This window comes from Vicugna pacos, unplaced genomic scaffold (assembly GCF_048564905.1).
Source record: "Vicugna pacos unplaced genomic scaffold, VicPac4 scaffold_103, whole genome shotgun sequence".
NCBI lineage: Eukaryota > Metazoa > Chordata > Mammalia > Artiodactyla > Camelidae > Vicugna > Vicugna pacos.
This window is the reverse complement of record NW_027328783.1, coordinates 1,506,103-1,528,390: the sequence shown is the minus strand read 5'-3', so window position 1 is coordinate 1,528,390 and position 22,288 is coordinate 1,506,103. Positions and strand designations below refer to the sequence as shown.

General features: G+C 35.0%; 1 long non-coding RNA gene across 1 annotated transcript; it reads right to left on the bottom strand.

The window, feature by feature from the left end:
- Positions 1-7,344: 7,344 nt before the first annotated feature.
- On the bottom strand, positions 7,345-12,338 carry LOC140694762 (uncharacterized). The gene is made up of 4 exons (XR_012070383.1): positions 12,229-12,338; positions 10,263-10,327; positions 9,820-9,882; positions 7,345-7,596 (listed from the first exon to the last, which is right to left on the bottom strand). It is a non-coding gene; the product is annotated as an uncharacterized lncRNA (long non-coding RNA).
- Positions 12,339-22,288: the final 9,950 nt, after the last annotated feature.

Genomic DNA, 22,288 nt, shown 5'->3' with positions numbered 1-22,288 from the left:
TTTCTTGTCTTTAAAGGAGTGCTATCATTTAGTTTATACTTAAAATATGCTTCTCAGCTTATCTCATTTTCAAGTCAAAATACTGCCACGGTTGACATTTTCTCATAATACAGTGACAATCTTAAACATTTGTGAATATAAACTCATTGAAAAAATCTTGCAGTATTCCATGATGAGTTGTCTTGTTAAAAATAATATCCAGGCCATTACTAAATTATTACAAAAATATAAATTTTTTGAAGCACTTTTAGAAGTTCCACACACAGTGGTATTTTTAAAACGCCAACCACTGCATAGTGCTTAAGATCATTTAAGATGAAATATATTCAAACCTAAAACTTTAGAATACTCAAAAGGCAGGGTAATGGCTGCTTTTTCATTGCAAATACATTTTTTTCTTCATAAGTGCAAAATACGAAGGTATTCAGCTAAATTTTGTATATCTTTATTCAAAAGGTGAAATTAGAATATAATCTCCTTATTTTTGATTTTAAGGCTATTTCCCATAAAAATTAGTATTTTTATCTGTAGGACCTTAATTGTCTATTCATTTGTTTTTTTCTTTTCGTTTATTTTCTTTAACAGAGAGTGCATTCTTGTGTCTTGTTAGAGTTTTTAATTCTCCTAACTTATTCCAAGACTTTCTGACACTGATAGTAAATAATGGGAGAGGCCTTATAGTAACTGTGCATCTTTTCATGTAGGCAGGATTTTTTTTTTTTGGATAACTTTTTTTTTTTACAATTTCCACTTGGTTCACAATATTATCCCATTATGACAACTCAATAAAAAATTGTAATCTGTTTACACCAAGACACTTATGTCAGCAAAGTGCTTTTGCTGATATGATTTTACGTTAGATCATAATATTTGATTTGATTTACATATAGACTAATACCTATTTTATATATTTACACACATATATGAATATCTGCTAAATGCCATTAATTTGCATGGGGTGGTAGCTGATAACATGTGATCTGTCTGACCATTGGCTATTCTTATGTGTGTCTAACGTACTTCTTAAAACAGATACTAGAACATCACACCTCTCATTATACAGTATTTTAAAGGTTATATTTTATTTTACTTATTTTTAAACATTTTTTATTGAGTAATAGTCATTTTACAATGTTATGACAAATTCCAGTGTAGAGCACAATTTTTCAGTTATACATGAACGTACATATATTCATTGTCACTTTTTTTTTTTTTGCTGTGAGTTACCACAAGATCTTGCATATATTTAAGATTCCACACATGAGTGATCTCACATGTGTGGTGTGATCTCTTTCTGTTCTGCTCCATGTGTGGAGTGATCTCTTTCTGTTCTGCTCCACCTAGAATAACATTCTTCAGGAGCATCCATATCTCTGCAAATGGCGTTATGTAGTCAGTTTTTGTGGCTGAATAGTATCCCATCATATAAATATCCCACATCTTTATCCAGTCATCTGTTGATGGACATTTTAGGCTGTTTCCATGTCTTAGCTGTTGTAAATAGTGTAGAAAAATCAGCTGAAAACCTTATGGGGGTTCCCTTGTAACTCACTCTTTGTTTTTCTCTTGCTACCTTTAGGATCATTTCTTTATCCTTGAATCTGGCTATCTTGATTAGGATATGCCTTGGTGTGGGTCTGTTTCGGTTCTTCCTGCTTGGGACCCTCTGAGCCTCCTGTGCTTGGATATGATTCCTTCTTTAGGTTTGGGAAGTTTTCAGTCATGAGTCCTTCCCATACCTTTTCAACCCGCTTTGTTCTTTTTCCCCTTCTGGAACTCCTATTATGCATACATTGGCACAGTTTATATTACCCCATAGGTCCCGTATATTGTTTTGTTTTTCATTTGTTTTTCTCTCAGCTGTTCTGATTGGGTGCTTTCTGTTGTCCTGTCTTCTAGGTCACTTATTTATTCTTCTGTATTTTCTTGTCTGCTTTGCACAGCCTTTAGGTCAGCTCTCATCTCAGCCAATGAGTTTACTAATTCTACCTAGTTCTTCTTTATAGTTTCTATTTCATTTTTGATACATTTTATATACCTAAACACTATTTCTTTTAGTTCCTTCAGTACTTTGATCACTCTTTTTTAAAATCTTGATCTAATAGACCATCAATGTCTATTTCTTTGTTCATGCTTTCAGGGGATTTCTCTTGAATTTTTCATTGGGAGTGGTTTCTCTTCTTCACATTGCTCATATCTCTCTGGCACCGTGGCTTAAGGAGTAGCAGTTACCTACTTATCCTGGAGATGGTGTGCCCTTAATGATTTTATCTAGAGGTCTTTGTGTCTTTGCCCTGCTTCACGAACTCAGCTTGCTGTTTCATAGGCCTTCTGTTGGCACCCTCATCTGTGCTGCTCTCAGTGGCTGTTGGCCAGCAGATTGTGTCCCCTCCTAACACTAGGTCAGGAACTGCGCTCTTATCCAGTGGGTGGGCAGGTCACTCCCCCTCCTGATGCCACAGTCAGATGCTGTGCTTGGGGGAAAGCAGGTGGGCAGATCACACCCCGCCCCAGCACCGTGGTCAGGTGCTGTGTTCCTGCCAGGAAGGTGGGTGGCTGCCCACCTGCCCTCTCCTGGTGCTGGTCGCTCTGCTGCTCTGTGCAGCAGCCTGCTCTGCCTCGGGTAGGCGGTCTGTAGGTGGGCTCAGGGAAGACCACGGAACAGCCCCGCCTACGCTCTGTGCCAAATCTGAGCTCCTTGTTTCCCTTGGCAGCACAAGTTCTCTGAGGTGTCAGGGTAGAAAAATCCTCTCTGCCTCAGGCTATAAACAAGTCTCAGTCCTGCCTAAAAGGTTGTGGAGCCCCCATGTGCAGATTCAGGTCTCAGCCCTGCCCCCACCCGGGCACTATGCACAGGAGGAGATGGTAGCTGTGGCTGAGCCCTGCCTCTCTTCTTGCGAGATGTGCCAGTAATGGCACAGGTCTGAGGAGACAAAGGCTTCAGCACCCCTCCCCCCAGGGCACATGCCTGTTTATAGTTTTGTTTACCTTCTGAGTTAAAATTTACCTGACAATGAAATGTATAAATTAGGCTTTTGAGGTTCATCCTTGTATCAGTAGTTGATTCTTTTTTATTGTTGAATTGTATTCCATTGTTTGAATATACTATCATTTGTTTTATCCATTCTCCTACTGATAAATACTTAGGCTTTGGATATCTTTTTTTGCAAGCATACATTTTTTTTTTAAATGCAAATATAATATACGTGCTTACATGTGAACATATCTTAAGTATACAGCTCAGTGATTTTTCACAAAGTAAACACATCTATGTAACCTTCATCCAGTCAAGAAACAGAACATTGCTGTTCCACTTTGGGTTTCTTCCCAGATACTATGGCACCCCTTTGATGGATTCACCATCCTAAATTCAGCCACCATGGATTTTTTTTTTGCTTTTGAAAGTTTTAGTCCCTTACATTCCACTCAACATTATGTAAGATTCATCCACTAGTGTTTTCTGTAAACTGGTATATTTATTTATATTGCTTTAAAGTATACAATTTGTATGCATGTGCCACCACTTATGGTTATGTATTTATTGTTGACAGGTGTTTGGGTCATTTTCTATTTGGGGCTATAACAAATAGTGATTATGAGAATTTTCTGGATGTCCTTTTGTGCTCTGATGTAGAAGCTTCTGAAGGGTACACAGGGAGTGTGTGTGTGTGTATGTATGTATGTGTGTGTGTGTGTATATATGTACATATACATATATAACTTTCATTCAAAAAGCCTACTTTCAAAGTATTTGAAAGAATTTATATTCCCACTGGCCATGTGTAAGAGTCCCCATTGCATGTTACCCTCACCAATGCTTCATATCACTTAACAACTAACTATTCTAGTGGATGTCTAATGGTGTTCCAAGTGTGGTTTTAGTACGTATTTTTATTATTACTAAAGAGGTCAGCCACTTTTCATAGCTTATTTGGATTTTTCTTTTTGTGTGTGAAGCACTTGTTCAATTTTTTTGCACATTTTAATATTGAGGTTTTGCCTTTTTCTCCACTGGTTTTTGTTCTCTATATGCCCTAGATACAAGTCTTTTGTTGGATATAGGTATAGCAAATATATTTTCCCACCGTGTGGCTTTTCACTTTCTTAATGGTATCTCTTGATAAAAATAATTCTTAATTTTACTGAAGTCTAACTTAAAACTCTTCTTTTATGTTTAGTGCTGTCTCCTGTTTAAGAACTCTTTGCCACTTCAAAGTCATTAAAATATCTCCTACACTATTTCCTAGATGCTTTATTTTGGTGGGGGATTAGGTTATTTATTTTAATGGAGGTACTGGGAGTTGAACCCAAGACCTTATGCATGCTAAGCACACATTCCACCTGAGCTTTACTCTCCCCCAGATGCTTTGCTTTTTGTTTCAAATTTATTAGATTTATAATCTGTCTAAAATTACTGTTCATGTATGGTACAGGGTTTAATTCAATACTGTTCCATTGGTCTATATGTCTAACTTTAGGTAGTTATCACATAGAGTTAATATTGTTTTATAATAAGTTCTTTAACATTGTTCTTTAATATCATCTTGGCTATTGTTGGCTCTTCAAGCTTCTCTATGTATTTAGAATCAGCTTGTCAATTTCTACAAATAAACAGTAACAACAATTAAGTTTTGGGGATTTTGATGTGCACATATAAATTTTTGAATCAGTTGAAGGGGAACTGACATCTTTAAAATGTTGAGCCCTCCAATCCATAAATTTGGATTACCTCCCCTATATTTATTTTTATCACTGCTGTAACAAATTATCACAAATTTTGCAGCTTAAAGCAACACAAACTTATTATTTTATGGTTCTGTAGATCAAGTGAGGAACAGGTATCACTTGGCTAAAAATCAAGATGTCAGTAGAGCTGTATGCCCTTCTGTAAGTCAAAGGAAGAATATATTTCCTTGTCTTTTCCGGCTTCTAGTGTTCACCCACATTTCTTTACCCATGGCCCTTCCTCTATCTTCAAAGCTAACAGCTTTACAGCTTTCTAATCCTTCTTCCAAAGTCATATCTTTCTGACCACATCTGGGAAAGATTTTCAATTTTTAAGGACTCCTGTTGTTAGACTAGGCCCATGTAGATAATCCAGGCTAATCTCCCTGTCTCAGAGTTCTTAACCTGATACATCTGCAAAATCCCCTTTGCCATGTAAAATAACATATTCACAGATTTCAGGATTAGAACATGGATATAGGTAGGGGTCAGTGTGGTGAACTATTCTGTTTATCAAACTGTTTAACATTTCATGCTTTCTGACAAACGTACAAGACAGAAGATCCTGATCATGTTTAGAATACTTCCTCTGCAAAATATTGGGCACTGAGTTTATTTGAAAGGACTGAAAATAATATTACCACAGGAATGGTTTCCTAATTCTACTGACATTTACTTACTTTATACTTAAATACCCAAAATGGTCAGCCAGGAGTGGGATCTTGGCAAATAAAATAAAAGAATAATTCAAGCTTTTATCACTGAATTTATTAGCTAATTCTATTTTAGAAACAGACAGAAAATAAAAAAATTTAGAGTAAGTCTGCTTACTTATATATTAAGTGAACATAAAGTTTTAAAAGCATGTCTGAATATGGGATAAAGTGAGCATCATAAAATGTAATGTTAATATTTAGTACCTCCAAATCTCAAACTCCCAAGTCATAAACAAGTTCATACTGTATAGCACAGGGAACTATATCCAATACTGTTTTGTAGTAACTTATGGTGAAAAAGAGTATGAAAATGAATATATGTATGTTCATGTATGACTGAAGCATTGTGCTGCACACCAGAAATTGACACAACATTGTAAACTGACTACATATATATATATATATATATTTGAAAGGACTGAAAGGAGTATCTATACAAAGAAACAAATGAGATTGGTAACCAACAAGAAATCTGTCAGTAATATAATGCTAGAAACCCTGAGACACAAAAGAAAATTTCAGGCATAAATCTGTTTATAGAGTCATAGAAAAAATAGTGCCTATGCAAGTCCCTGATAAGCATGAGAAAATAGGAAAGGCAATATAAAAGTTCAAAATGCTTTGCTATGTAAGAGCTGCCAGATGACTCAGACACAAACTTAAGTGGTCAAAATATCTATATAATTAATGATAATAAAGTAATTGAGGGCATCGTTTTAAATGAGATAAAAATAGCTGCTCAATTTTCATATTACTAAGCAAGTCATTCCTGTTTATAGTAGGTTTATATTATTTTTACATGTATTTATATTCTATAAAGACATCAACTTAGATCCTGGCAGATAACTGACAGTGGAGCAACTGATTGATTTAAATGGGCATCACAGGCTTATCAGATTTCATATGCTTTAAATATACATTAGTTATTAGCTGTCAGGAAGAGTTCAATTTTCATTTATTCTAACATAGATGTGCCACAGGCAGGTTACTCTGTATTCACAATGGAGGATCATGATAGATATGAAGATATCAAGCCTTATTGATCTTCATAGGGGTGCTTTTATAAGAAAAGGAGAATAAAATAAGAAAAATGTAAAATACTACTTTTTTTATAGTGTTCTAACAGTCTTATCTTTTATTTTTTAACTGAGTTATAGTCCATTTACAATGTTGTGTCAATTTCTGGTGTACAGCACAGTTTTTCAGTCCTTTATGAATATACGTATATTTGTTTTCATATTTTTTCACCATGAGCTACTACAAATTCTTAAATATATTTCCCTGTGCTATGCAGTATAAGCTTGTTTATCTATTCTATATATACCTGTCAGTATTTACAAATCTTGAACTTCCAGTCTGTCCCTACTCACAGCCCTCCCCCCTGTAAAATACTATTAAATCAACATATATTTTTGAAGAATTATGAAAAATGGGAAACTATAAGTTGTTTCTTTAAATTGGAGCAAAGAGAACTACTTTAACTGGGAAAATACTTAAAATCTGGCAAGTTTTATGATTTCATGTTCACCCCTGACAGCTTTTCTTTCCTCCTTTCTCCTTCAATCTTTATTGGACCTTCTAAAGAATTAAATTACAAAAAAGAAAGAAAGAAAGAAAGAAAGAAAATTAAGAAACAGCTCTGCATCTAAAATAACCTCCTAACTGGAAAGATGGTATACTTTGTGAAAAATTTACAGCTGCCAACTTATGATCTATGTCTCTGTCCACACTGCCTTACTTGTTAGGGAGGGTCTTAAAAAAAAGTAAAGAAAAATAGCAAATTATAATGGCTTTTTCATTTTAAATTCTTTTTTATGTGTCTACAATCTGCTCTATCAAGAGTAATTAAGATAGACATTATCAGCTATACTCTACTTTCCTATCATGCACATTGTGACTCTGAGAAGCAGGCACACTCTAACTTACCATCTGCAGGTGGTGTACAGGTTAATGCAGTTCTTTTGACAATATATGGTTTTGTAGTCTAGTTGTCTAACTACTACATAATGGAAAAGATGTAGAACTACTGGTACCACTGCCCTCGGTCTCTGTTATTTACCTTAAACATACCTGGAAAAGTAGATTCAAAAACTCATTGGCAAGAACATTTTTCACAGTCCAGATCTGATATTCTTCTAGAGTTAAGATGGCCATTCTGAAAGAGAAACAATATTTAAGAATATCTTAAATCTTCATTTTCTTATATTATTTGAATTAAATTTGTTTTATTAAACTTGCAATGGTCATTTGTCTGAAAGAAAACTAATGATTTAATGTAGATGCTATGTATTCATCTGAAAGTAGGCCAGCAAGAGTAAGTTCAAAAGTAACCAAACTCTGAAGTAGTCAGTCATAACGTGGGCAATTTATCACCAAAAATCTTCCTCAAGTAAGACCTGGGAAATAACTCTCAGTATCTTCTGGCTCAAGGTGAAGTTTACTAACAGAACCCACAAAAGGTTCTGGGTAGAGAAAAAGGACTATTTACTAACTTTGAAAGCATTTTTCCAAACTCTTTGGATTATGCCCTTTGACCCTAACAATTTTCTAAGATCTTTAAAACATCTGGCAATATTATTAGACTTCTTAAGAGATTTAAAGAAACTAAATATATATAATAAATGAGTATCTATATTAACATTTCCTCAAAATAAAATTTAACATTACATTCACAAGTTGAGTAAAGCAGTATTTTTTTTTTTGGTGTCAAAGTGTACCAAAAATTACATTTATATACAGCAGACAATATTTCTTGGAAGGCAAAAATATAGCCAAATGCTTCTTACTTCATGTTTTGAACAATCACCTTAACAATCCTAGATGAATAATAATGTTCTTAGCTTTTATTACTTAATTATATTTTTATTATCTAATGATTTATTATTTAATGATATATAATAATATTTATTATTAATGATATTCATGTATTCATTCAATATATATTACCATTTATTATAAGGAAAGATTTTAAAGCACTGTGATGGTAATTATTGGCTTTCATGATGCAACTTCCATTGAAGTATATTAACACCAACGTAATGGTACAAAATAATGGGTAATATTGTCACCGTCTAGTCACCAGTGAATATGGGTAATAGGTTTGGTTGAAAGGTCCAAATTCTATTCTAAATTTTTACCATTTCATTATTATGGTTACATGGAGATGGAGTAGCTAAATGATCTTTTTTTTAATGTTCAAAAGTACAGCCATAAGAAGAAACTCGGTCTTATATAAAAATAGACAGCAATGATAACCTTCATACTTATCAAACACCCAGAAGAAAGGCGATGGAAATTGTATCTCTACATAAGGTATTTCCTAGTAGAAACTTTCCTGTGTTTCTGTTTTCATATATACCAAATAGAAATGGCTACCTTAGTTTTGGGCAGAAAAGTAAATGAAGACGGTTATCTCAATTGCCAAACAAAGATCAAGCCCTGAAAAATTCATTTCTATTATTTATTTCTATTGAGTGTCAGTTAATAAGACTATGATGATTTCTTCTGGATTTGTGATTGAAAAAAATGTTACTTATTTTTCTAAGCCTGTGTAAGGCCACTATGGTCTACGTCCTACCATCTGCAACTTGGTACATGTCAACATTTGAATAGAAAGGGTCAAATTAACTCATATGTGTCTCACATATATGGATTATCTTCAGTTTCACAGGATACATAGACATTAAGGCAAACCTATTATAATATCTTTAATAAATGTTGTGAAACTAAAAAAATTCAAGGCTTTATTCTTTGTAAATTACATGCTTGTTTCTGCTATTATACACTTATTCTGGCTGCTATTAAAGAACTTAGGACAGACCCTCACCAATATTATTGAAAAAAAATTTTAAAAACTATATACACCACCCAGATTGAGATAAAAAATAATTTCCATCATCCCAGATATCCTATGGTCCTTCTCAGTTAAGTCACCCATCTCCAAAATCACTATTGTAACACTTATTAACATTAGTTCTGTCTCTGTTCTAGAACTTCATATAAATTAAATTGTACAATGTGTTCTTTTATTCTGTGGCTTCTTTTGCTCAATATAAGTTTTGTCTTACCATAATGTATTAAACTGGGAGAAGTAAAGATTATAAACTACAGATGGCAAGGGTTGTCTCTACTTAATTTTTACAAAATGCCTAGCTTATAAAATATAATGTTTTTATGTAAATAACACTTAATGGAGTTGTTTAAAGGTCGAATGGGCTTTCCTTAGGGACAACTTAGAGTTATTGTAACCACAGGTCCAAATAAGCATTTAGCAGGGATGATGCAGAAGAGATTCAAGTATGTATATGTAAGGTATGTATACCAATTCAGAATATAATGTATTTTTAGAAAAGAATAAATTAGTCTCTGCTAGACTCACCTTTGTGGTGTCATGTGCATTCTATGTGTCTTCTACAATGTTGGATAGATCCACAAGTAATTCCTTTAAAACCAGAAACCCAAATCAGTAGTTAGGAAAGAGAAGGTATCATTTTTATTAGCCAGTAGCTGAAGTATAAAATATTTTTTCGGTCAAGTTTTTTTTTTTTTTAATTCCAGAAATAGATTGCTCGTTTACCTTAAAAATTTATGACAATTTTCCAGTGGTTTCATTTTTTAATTTTACATAATACATACAGTTTACTAAATTTTCTAAGGCAAATTCTCTTCCCAATTTTGCATCTTTGGCTATGAATATTTTGAGTAGCATAATATAGAACCTAGAAGTAGTAAGAAATCTTTTTCTCAACCTCTTTTAAAAAATTCTTCACTCTATGTTCCTGTTGGAAGTTTACATGCAAGATGTATACAATCAGACTTTACCAGGGTATCATCGGTGCAGTTGTCCTTCCAGACCTCTGTGCAACCACGTGTCTCTCAGTTCAACCCTTGAAAGAACTCCATCACCGTCAACATCAAATACCTTGAAGCAAACTAAAGAAAAGAAACTCTTATGGAGGAAAATTACTTTTATATTCTGAAGTATAATACATTTTATTACAAGCTGCCCTAGTGAAATTACTTAGTTCCTCAAACAACTACATTCTGGATTAAGTTCTTATTTGGGGGAGATTGTGTCATTACATTCCTTTGAACTTGTAGGAATTCCTGTACACTTCACAAGTCTCTCTCCTTATATCATTAGCCAGCTGTGAGAACTCTATCCTTCACCTAAACCTAAAGTTAAATTTCTTGCAAACTGAAAAAGAAGGGCCAAGTTACTATAGAATATCTCACAGATTTTGAGAAGGTAATTCAAGCTTTTAAATTAATTTCTAATATTTATAACTGATCACTTCAGAGTTGATTCTTACAATGCTGAAAATATTCCATCTACATTAAGAATCAACAAAAAGCTGCTACAATCAGCTCCCCGTATCCATTGGTTCTGCATTCACAGGTATAAACAATAGATCAAAATATATATATATATATATAAATTTTCCCAGAAAGTTCTCAAAAGCAAAACTTGAATTTGCTATGCACTGACAACTATTCACATATCATTTACATTGTACTTACAAATAATTACATTGTATTAGGTATTACAAGTAACCTAGAGATGATTTAAAGTATACAAGAGGATGTGCATAGATTATATGCAAATACTATGCCATTTTACATAAGGACATGAGCATCCATGGATTTGGTATCTGAGGGGGTCTCAGAACCAATCCTCAGCAGATAATGAGAGATGACTGTATAACGATTTTGCCTCTCCAATGTAATTAATGTGCACCCAATATTTTTGCCTAAGAACAATTTCAAATCTTCAATGAAGTTTATATACAACAAGCTAAAAATCCAAAATATCAGCACTTTGCTAATTAACATCAATATCAGCAAAATTGCTAGTTAGTCTAGTTGGTTAACTTCCACTAGTCCACTGGCAAAAAAATAAATTTAAAAAAAATTTAAGACAACAATTAACCTCAATTGAGAAACAAAGACTTCAGCCTCTTTAATACCAGAACTTTAATGTGAACAAATAATCTATCACAAAGCCAGGTTAGAGTAATGTTATACTATCAGGGAAGATAAAAGAAATCTAAATTTTTAAGATTAAATAATTATCTACTTCACACACCCATGTAATATTTATGCTATTAAATTAACTAAGTGCATCACAGTACAACATTACTAAAGAATATTGAACTATTAAGTATCATACCCAAAATATGCAGTATTTGTAAAGCTGTATTTTAGAAAGATGCAGAGATAATTACCCTAGTGAATATGTAAGAATTATGTTCCAATTAAATGTAAACTGCTGCATTTTCCTAAACAAATATGGTTAAGATTTAGGTATGTAATATGCTTATAAATTATGCCATAATATTTTAGATAGGTTTAAAAGATAAATTTAGTATTTAATAAAATTGTTTTATCATAAATTTAATTTTGCTAATAAAATATCAATATACACAGTGATAGAAAATAAGTTGGAATTCAAGTTAAGCAAGACAAATTTTCTATATAGACTACCAGAAAATATTTTCTATATGCTTAACATTTTTAAACACATCATGATTGATGTAGTTCATTTATCATGAATTGTACATTTATCTGGAAAATCAACCATTATTAACAACAACGATCTTAAATTACTCCACAGTAAAAAAGAATAGATGATTGAACCTTTACACTGACCTCAGTAAAACCTCAGCAAGAGATTGCTATTTGCCAAAGGGATGAAAATTCAAGCCTTAATCAGATGATTTTTTACATGAATGGATGCTATGTTTTTCTCTGTATAGCTTCCAAATTTTGTGATGTTTAACACACTTACATTTCTGTCTTTCAGCCAGAGGTCCTCTGCAACAAGCTGATAGCCCACAGGATATCTCCTTAAAATCTATGTGGCTGTCATGATTTCCACCAAAAGCATTAAATAAACCTGTAAAATAGGAACACAGACAGAATAAATCACAGCCAACAAACTTCCTGTTAATAATGACATGCTTATGAAAGGAGGCATGACTCGCATAAACTGATTTAGTTTTTAAAAGTTATCAGTAGTTTCCACTGTCTTAGGAAGTTTATTTTTTTTCCCCTGGCATAATTATAACCAAAATTTAACTTCCTAGAAGAAAATACTATCATTTAGTGTTTGGTTTTGTCTGCATACCTATCTCTATCTTATATTAATTCCAAAAGTCAAAAGTGATTGTAGAATGTAAAAAATAAAAATGTATTTTAAAAATTTAACTGGAAAAAAGTCAGAGACCACAATTATCCTAATTTGGAAAGAGTAAGAAGAAAAAGGAAAAAGGAAGAAGAAAAGTTGAACTCTATCAAAGATATACTGTGTTGTTATTAATGAGCTTCATACGGCTCCTTCATGAAGCAAAGAAAACTAACACACTATATTATAAGAGACAGAAATTCTGTACTGCAGTCTTCATTGTACCACTTAATCTGTACAACTAAATATATTAAATTTCAGAAATAAAGGACAATTTATAATCTAATCCTGTGGTTTTTAAACTTTTCATAAAAAATAAAAGGAATCATTTTATTTTCAAATGAAATGATTTCTCAATCTCTAATTATAAAAAGGTAAAAACATAACTGCACTGAAGTGGAAACCCTGTCTGTTCTAGCTCCCCTAACAAATAAATATTTCTAAAACACACTAGAAACCTGAAGAATACAGACTGTCTATTTCAAGAATCTAATTCTGTGCCCTCAAAGAGCAGAAAATTGGAGCTAAGAAGTAGTTAAATGACTTGCTAAAAGTAAGAAATTTTTTTAAAAAGGTCTGAATCAGAAGAAAAACCCAAGCTTTCAGATTTCAAATACAGTTTTTGGGATTATCATCCACAACTGCTCCTTGTAAACCTCATTTAAAATAAATAAATAAATAAATAAATAAATAAATAAATAAATAAATAAATAAATAAATAAATAAATATTCACAAATATATATATATATATATATAGTAGTGAAAAGTTTAGAGCTAAGTGGGGACCTTAAAGATGGTCTAGTGGTTTCTTAATTTTTTAAGGGTGGGGGAAGGATACAGCAGTGGAACCTTCTTCTATATAAAAGAAATACAATAGACACTCCTCAGTTGAGGAAGAGGTGGGGTCATGTGTGGAAGCTAGAGCTTTGCCTATTCAGTGTCCACCACCCTGACCCTGCACCAGATGCTGAGGCACCGCACTGAAGCACACTTTCATAATGATTGTCTTGGTCAAACTGATTTTATATATGAGAATATTCAAGTGCAGAAAGGTAAACCGACTTACACAAGGCTCCAAAGGTGGAACAAGGCTCACGTGTTTAGCAAAGAACATTTGTAGAAAATAGAAGGATTCCCACATTCACTCAGAGATGGACGAATTGGTGGTGAAGCCAATGGGCCAAATGTCTCTAAATCAAATCATCCAGTTTGGGATTGAGCCCTCAGCAACCAATAGCATTTCTCCAGATGAATGATGTCTGATTCTTCCACTGACAATCAAATCAAACAAGATTATAAAATCTCACTCTTCTCTTCTGGACAATTAATTAGTTCATCCTGATAATGTAACTTCTAAATATACATTTTAATTTCCCAGTGAAATTGTTAAAATCTACCTAAAACAAAAACTCTGAAAGACAAATATATTGTATCTAAAGTGGCATGAAAATTAAATTCAAATTAACATAAAAGAGGCTTTAAAATGGGAAAAAAATTTGCAATTTCCCATTAAGCAGGCTGTTTAATTCCAACATGTAAAATAATAAACTAAGATACTTATTTTTTTGCTTCCCAAACTTTTATCTGTATTCGCGTTGGTGATTTTAATCTCTTATCTTGGGTTTGAAAATTCTTGATCATAGTCTCTCCTGGCTACACAGGTAACACACTAATAGAAACTATGTTTGATTTATCCTGTCACTATGGTAACCACTTACACACTTAATACTTATTAAATAAATGTACAAAGGGGATAGACCTAAGCTTCTCCTTCTTGGCCCTAAAATTCTTACTACCCCTCCTATAAAGGCAGGAACCTCCTCTGTAGGACAGAGAGTAAATGTATCTCCTGAGAAGGATTCCCCAACAAGGGCTGTCTTTTCAGTGTGCTTTTAGATGTTTTTATGGGACATTTCAATAAAAGGATCAAGGACCTAAGCTTCCCAGTATGGTGGGAGTTGTGATGGGCATGGGAGGATGCTCACTTGGGAGGATGAGATGTTAAAGACACTAACAGTGAAAAGGACAGGGCAAGATGAAGGGCGATTTGGAAACAGGACCACAGAGATGTGACATCTACTTCCCACTGTCATCTAAGTGATACCTACTTGAAAGAAATATTTCTACAGTTAAATTCTATAATGGGGGGTTATTTAAATGAAGCACACATATACTCAATGAGTAGATCACATAATTTTTAGAGATTCAGAGTGCAGTAGCATTTTCAGAGTACTTTTTACATCAATAACTAGTATTTATAAATTCCTGTGTGCTAAATAAGTATGTGGAATTATTTCCATTTTGCTTTTAGACTTACTACAGCTTAACCTATTCACTGCACTGATACAGAGTAATTTTTCTAATGAATAAAAATGATAATGTACAACCTTGTTAAAGATTCTTTAATTTCACCATCACCAGATTTATGAACATTTAGGCCTATGTGTCAGGCCCCATTTCTTACCAGCTTTTTCACCAACACCTTACATTTAGGTTATATTGCATTACCCAGAGGTCAGGAAATGTTTTTCACACATCCACATCTTTATTAGGTCCTGTGTCCTCTGAGGAGAAACATTCTCCCCACTTTCACATCCTTCCATTTTACAGCCTAACCACTAATCCTTCTCTAAACACCTTCTAATGCTTTCCAACCTCACCAGCTACCCCAGGATTTTAACTTCTCTCTTCTGCAACTGTCCTCCACTGTATATAGCATCCAATATTCAAGTGAAGTATGAGTCCTCATTTACAGGTCTGTGGCCTCTCTAGATTACAAAGTATTTGGATTCAGTAACCTTGTCCTTTTATCACTGTTGCTGCTAGAGTTCCTTTCATAGGACCTGATACATAGTAACCACACAATAAATACTTCCTGAATGAATGAATAAATGAATGAATAGCCAAGGCAATCTTCACAGCCAAGGCTTCCCCAACCCAGCTCAGTATTCTTTCTGTTATATCAAAGAGACTCTGCCGCATGAAACAATAGACCCTGCACATTTTAACAAATGTATACAATTATTAGGAACTATTATTAGAACAGAGACTAGCACTACTGTTCTCATAGTTATGTCACATAAGTAGTGTATTAAAACTCGTTCTGATTTCTTGTTTATACAAATCAGCTGTCTGTCACCAGTTTAAATATTAGTAATTTAGAAAACAAAAGATATTGATTTATCTACTCATCAGAAATCATTACGAAAGATCTACTTACATACCTCTTTTGTCAGTTTATATACCAACTGGAAAAGAAGGGGTGTACAGTCAACTCTGAGAGTATAATTCCTGCAAAATAAATAAAAGAGAATCTTAATACCTCCAAATGGACTACAAACCTGTATTTAATTCTAACTTTATTTTCTAATTATAAACAATATATAACAGATTTCAAATTGAAGGCATCATTCCTGGAGAATTAAAAATAGGGTGGACCCTACAGATTATCATATTCAGTGAAGTATGTCAGACAGAGAAAGGCAAATATCACATTCCTTCACTTATATGTGGAATGTAAACAAACAAAAAAATGATACAAATGAACTTATTTACAAACCAGAAATAGACTCATGACATAGAAAAGAAACTATGGTTACCCAAGGGGAAAGGGGGAAGGGAAGATATATGTTAGGAGTTCAGGATTAACAGATATACACTATTATATATGAAACAGATAACCAACAAGGACCTACTGTATAGCACAGGGAATTATATTCAGTATCTTATAATAACCTATAATGGAAAAGAATCTAAAATCATGTATATGTATATGTATATGTATATGTATATGTATATGTATATGTATATGTATATAACTGAGTAACTTTGCTGTACACCTGAAACTAATATTACAAATCAGATGTACTTCAGTAAAAAGAAATAAATAAAATTTTAGAATAGATAGATAGGTAGGGAGATAAATAGACAGACAGGCAGACAGTCTGGCTAAAACTAAAACACAAGGTGGAAATAACTCTTCAGGAGCCAGAGAGGCTGCAGCACACACTCAGGATAGGAGACTGCAGAGGCAGACTCTGCTGCTAAGGCTGCAGCTCCTGCAGTAACAGTAAGGGTCATTGCTCATTACGGCAGCAGTACCTAGGGGTCTTTGGCAAAGGAAGTGGTAAGGCCATAATGTTCATGTTTTTATTCATTCATTCAATTCAATATCAAGACTTTAGACTAGAGCATGTCAGTAACTAACATGTGTCCTGTGACACTTACCTAGAAATAACCATAATACGATGAAAGCCTACAGATGCACATGCCACATGTCAGGGTCAAAAGGAAGTCTGTAGTGGGTGCTTATTTGAGTTGTTCCAATACATACAGGAACTATTTCTGTATGAAATATTTTAGCCCAACTTTTAAAAATAGCTCCACAGGAAGAATGTCAAAAGTACTAAAGTTTTAAGTAGTAATCCAAGATACGCAAATGGTAAATAGACTAAAGAAATTAGGATCAATAGCTTAGTTATGAATCATATTGATTCATTTGAATCATAATAATGTTCTCTCTGGTAAAATGGAGAAATGGAGGTATTATGAGGCATCTCATAGAAAGAGGATAATCCTAGTTTATGAGTTGGAGTTGATAGACTTAAATACTGGTATACTATTTAATGACAATCCGAAATAAAATTTACCTTCTGTGTATGAGTCTGCATTGATATATGCAACCTCTCTCTCCTGGAGTGTTTTCACATTCTCCTGTAGTTGAAGCAAAGCAGTCACTTAACTCACAGCATTTACAATTTTGGAAATACAAGCAAAACAAATTAATTCAGTAAAAGAGTGGTTTGCAGATACCATTATAAATCAAACACCTATGCTTTTGACCATAATTTTAAGAAAATGCTATTAACTGGTTGATAATATTAATGCAATTAAAACAAGAAAGAAAAATATTAGTGATGCTGTAACCACTGTTCATAGCAAAAGCAGGGATACCCAGAGGAAAACTGCCCCTGATCCCCTGCACCATAATATGAAGGGGGAAGGCTCGGAGATGCTCAGCCTCACCCTGGATCTACTGGAAGAGGACTGCTCAAAGTAAGGCCTGGAAATCTGTATTTTTGAAAGGTGTCCCTGGCAATCCTTACGGACATTAAAGTATGAGATCACTTGATGTTGGGGATCCAAGTAACTTTACCATATTAAAAGTGAGGAAGTTGGAAATTTGATTTATCAAGAATTTTTTGAAAGAGAAGATATTGATGAAAAAGAAAAATATAGGAGGGGAGGATAGAGAAAAAACTAGAGGGAGAGAAGAGTGGCTATTAGGACAAAGACAAGACATTTCTCACACATACATGCACACACGCACACACATTCTAGAAAAATACAGCAGAAGAAGACTAATGCCATCACACACATGGGAATATGCAGAGAGAACTCTTTTCTTCTCTCTGTTTCTCTCTCTCTCTCTAGCTTGCTACCTTATAAAAGCAGTTACAGTAAAAACATTTAAAGCTGTGAGTGGTCATCCAACAAATGAGAATTCTCACCTCTGCACTTGACCACATGGGATAGATAACAGCTGATTCTGCTGCAGAGTTTCCATTATGACAGAGCTACAGTAGAAATAAAAAAGATTCCTTAACTATATGTAAATGTAAATGTGCTGCCGAATATGATCAAGAAGCTAGTAGAAAATGGGAAACAATATTCAAATTGTCTTTTAACTCACATGAATTTAAATTAATGCAAGGCATATTATCTTGTATCTTGGATTTATTTTATCTGTATTTTAAGCTGCTTAAATTATAAAAAGACACATGTATTTCTATATACATGTATTCACAAGAAACTACATATTTCTAAAAGTAAATGGCCTTAATGAATAAGCTCTGATTCATCTAAATAAGTGTATTATGAAATGCATGTTCATAACACCAACATAATAATAAGACTTTGCCATATAAATGGAATCAAATGTGATACAAGTAACTGTGATTTTATTCCCATACTTATTTGATTCATATTATTACTTTAAAGTATGCAGAAATGAGTCAGAAGGAAAGCATTTTAAAAACCATTCACAATAATAAGAAAGATATGACATTCTTTAAATCAATTCTATAAAATTTGGACTCATAAATGATGAACAAAACAGAGGATAGTCACAGGAAAGTGCTTTTTGGTGCACCTGCCTTTAAAAAAATACACAAGCCTACCTTGAACATGTAAGAACTTAGAGTTACTGGACAGAGAGCCTAAGGGAAGAAGATGAAAGAAGGGGGTCTATGAGAGACACTTTAAAATAAAGCATTAAGAGTCAGTGACAAATGAAAATTAATCATAATTGAATTAAAAATAAATCCTTGAAATTTTAGAGTAATTCAATTTACAAAATCATTGTACTATACTTCCCAACCAGACACTTTTGTAAATGGTAAAATATACCTATGGTTACAATTTAGTATGGAATCCATAAAGAAGAGACTATAATCAGAGTATAGTCATCTAAAAAGAGCATGTTGTTTTCCTGGATAGAAGAAATCCGAGGAAACTGTAAAAACTTGAAAATTAATGCCAAAGATCTAAATCAGATTTTCAATAGGCTAATTCACTTGTCAGAAGCAGCTTCCTAGGTTTGACTATTTTCTGAGCTTACAGATTTTACTTACTTATCACAAAACAAATATAAATAGAAACTAAAATATTTTAAAAATAATGAAAAAGTTGGTTTGTGCTTAGTAATTAAGAGGTTGTTCTGTTTTGCCAAACTGATGTAAAAGCAAAACCAAACTCTATTTCTTAAATTTTCTTGTTTTTATCCAAATTAAAACAGTATCAGGTAATGGAACACATCTGTGATTACCCTGAGATACATGTTGACCAAGAAGATATGTTTACTGTCTTAGTTACCTCAGCCCATTTGTGGAACCCAGAAGTCCAAATTTTTCTGCATCCCAGCTGGCAAAAATGGCAGTTCTTCTCAGTCTCCAGCTTGTAATCATTGTTAACATACATGGTTAGGTACATCTGCCTAAAAACAAAGGAAAATTCACTGAAGTCACTTTCTGTCATCACTTGCCAAGGAAACATTATTTACCTCTACTAATCAGTTTTCCAAAATTCTGGACAACTTCTTATAAATCAGCAGTTCCACTGGTTAGGTCAATACCTCCAAATACCCAGAGGTCCTGATGATCACCCAGAATAACACATCTGTCTGGAAAGGAAGGCATTCAAAAGAATGACAACTTAGAATGTATTATAAAGAGCAGTAATTTATGTTTTTAAATTAAACTTCCTCCTGCTTGAGTTTCCTCCATAGAAAACCATCAAGGTAGTATCTCCTTTTAAAATTTATCTTTTTTTCCCCACATTTAATTATATCACATCAACCAGGAAAAAAATATTAAGAGTTGATTAAGATTTATCTTCTCTTACTCCTGTAATCTTTGTAAAAACAAAATGTTTTAAGACATTTTAAAAAATTCACCAACTCACCAAGTTTCACAGATCCTCAGGTAGTTCTGATTACATCGTAAATGCTTGTGATTTTCTTGATGTTATGAACATGCATTTTAACCTTCCTAGAATTTCACAAAGGGAACAAATTACTTCACATAGAGCATTATGTCTAACAGGTTCCTTCCAATGTTTTATTATAAGTCTCAGAAGTACAGAAAACTGTTTAATAGGATGATAAATTCCCATATGCCCACCACCTAAATTCAATCATTGTTAATACTGTTGAACTATTTGCAAGCGAGTTGCGCAAATCATGACAGTTCTCTCCTATGTATTTAAGAATGCACCTTACGGTGAAATAAAAAAAAAATCAGTATTTTATATTTTTCCTCCCTCATAGCTCTATTGTTGGTATTTATTTAAACTCCAAAATTATTATTCAACATGAAAAAGAATCTTGTTCTTAGCAATTTTTTTTTAAAATGTGTATTTGTCCATTTAGAGCTCAAATCAATTAAGAGATATAGGCCCCAGGTGCTTTTTTTGATATTTTGACCAGGGAAAATTTCTGTTTCTGACTTTTCTCTTAAACTGTTACTGAAGCTACATGCTCTGTTTTCCTTGTGTCTGTATGTATCTGTTTATAAATCACATTTTTCATTGTGTACCTCTAGAGGGTATTAATACATGAGATAATAAAGTCTCCTATGTTAAAGGAACTCTGTTCTAATTGAGTTAAATAAACACTTTTTAAAAATTCTTATAAAATAAAACCGAACTTCTAATACCTTAAGAGTTCTGAAACTTTAAAACAAGCTTCTTACAGAACTTGTAAAATACTTGCAGAATCCAAATTCAAATTGCTAAGGCAAATCATTAATCAACAAGGCTCATTCAACCATTTTAGTTTAATAAAAAACAGCTATCTCCTCTCTGATTCATCAGTGTGAAGTTTCCCTTTCCCTCTACATTTCAAGCCAGTCAAACTAAAGTTCTGATCATGCCATGCTGTTTCCCAGCCCTGCACAAGCTGTCCTCTGCAGCTGGCGTTTACTGCCTGTCTTGATTCCGTGGAAATCTTACTGTTTGTGTAAACTTAAGCTCAATGAGCACATGTTCTGTGGTCATGCCTCCTTAATACCAGGGCTGTCCGGGGTTAGTAACAGTAACGACTATGATGGTAAGCGCACGGGGCCATGTAGCAGTTACGCGTTCACCACTGTGACCACCTAACCCACCCCCACAGAAGTGACCGGTGAACTTCGCTCCTTTCCCCCTTCTCTCCTACTCCTTCCCTTAAGTTAACCTAGTATTTTGCATGTACAGTGTTTTGACAGTTATCTGAAACACTGTTTTAAACCGTCAGTTGAAAAGGGAAGACAAAATGTTACACCTGGCCCAGAGGAGGAGAGGGGTGGGGAGTGGCTCAGAGGAAGTCAAACAGGACGCGCGGCCTCGGATCACAACACAGACCCGTTCCTTCCCGAGTTTCGCAGCCGGGAAAGCAGAGGCGTGGGGCCCGGACCGCTTCGGGGCCTTCGTGGGAGGCCGAGGGAGGGACGGAGACCCGCGCAGCGCTGGGGAGGGGCCCGCAGGGACTCACCGTCTGTGCAGCGGCTCCTGACCCACAGCTGGGAGGGCGGCGGTGGCGGTAGAGGGTGCGGTGCCGGCTGAAGGGGCTGAGGCGGCATCGGCGGCGGTACCGGCTGAGGCGGCTGTTCCGGCTGAGGGGGGCGAAGCGGCGGCGGCTGCGGTGCCGGCTGAGGGGGCTGGGCGTTCGGCGGCTGCTGGAAGGACTTGAGGGACTCGAAGGCCTTCGCCAGCTTTTCCAGGTTCACCATGGCGGCCTCCCGCCACGCGGGGACAGCCCCCGGAGTCGCCGGGCCGACCGGCGGCTCCGGTCAGCAGCGGTGGCAGTGAACGGGGCTCGGGGACGCCAGCAGGTGCGGACCCCAAGCGCGCGGCCATCTTGGAGCCGTCCCGACAGTCCCCGCGGCTCTGCGTCCTGCCACGCTCGGCCGGTGGGGCGGGGCCGGGCCGCGGGATTGACAGCCAGCGTCAGCGGCCTCCGCCAATGGCTGCCTCGCTCGCCCCTTGGGCTCAAAGAGCCGCCACGGCTGCTGGAGTCACTGCCGTTCTTCCCGGCGAGGAGCGGGGGGTACTGCACGGGGATCGGGAGGGCGGTTCGGGGGCGGGGTTGCAAGGCACGGCGAGGAGGGTGGGGAGGGCGGGTGACTT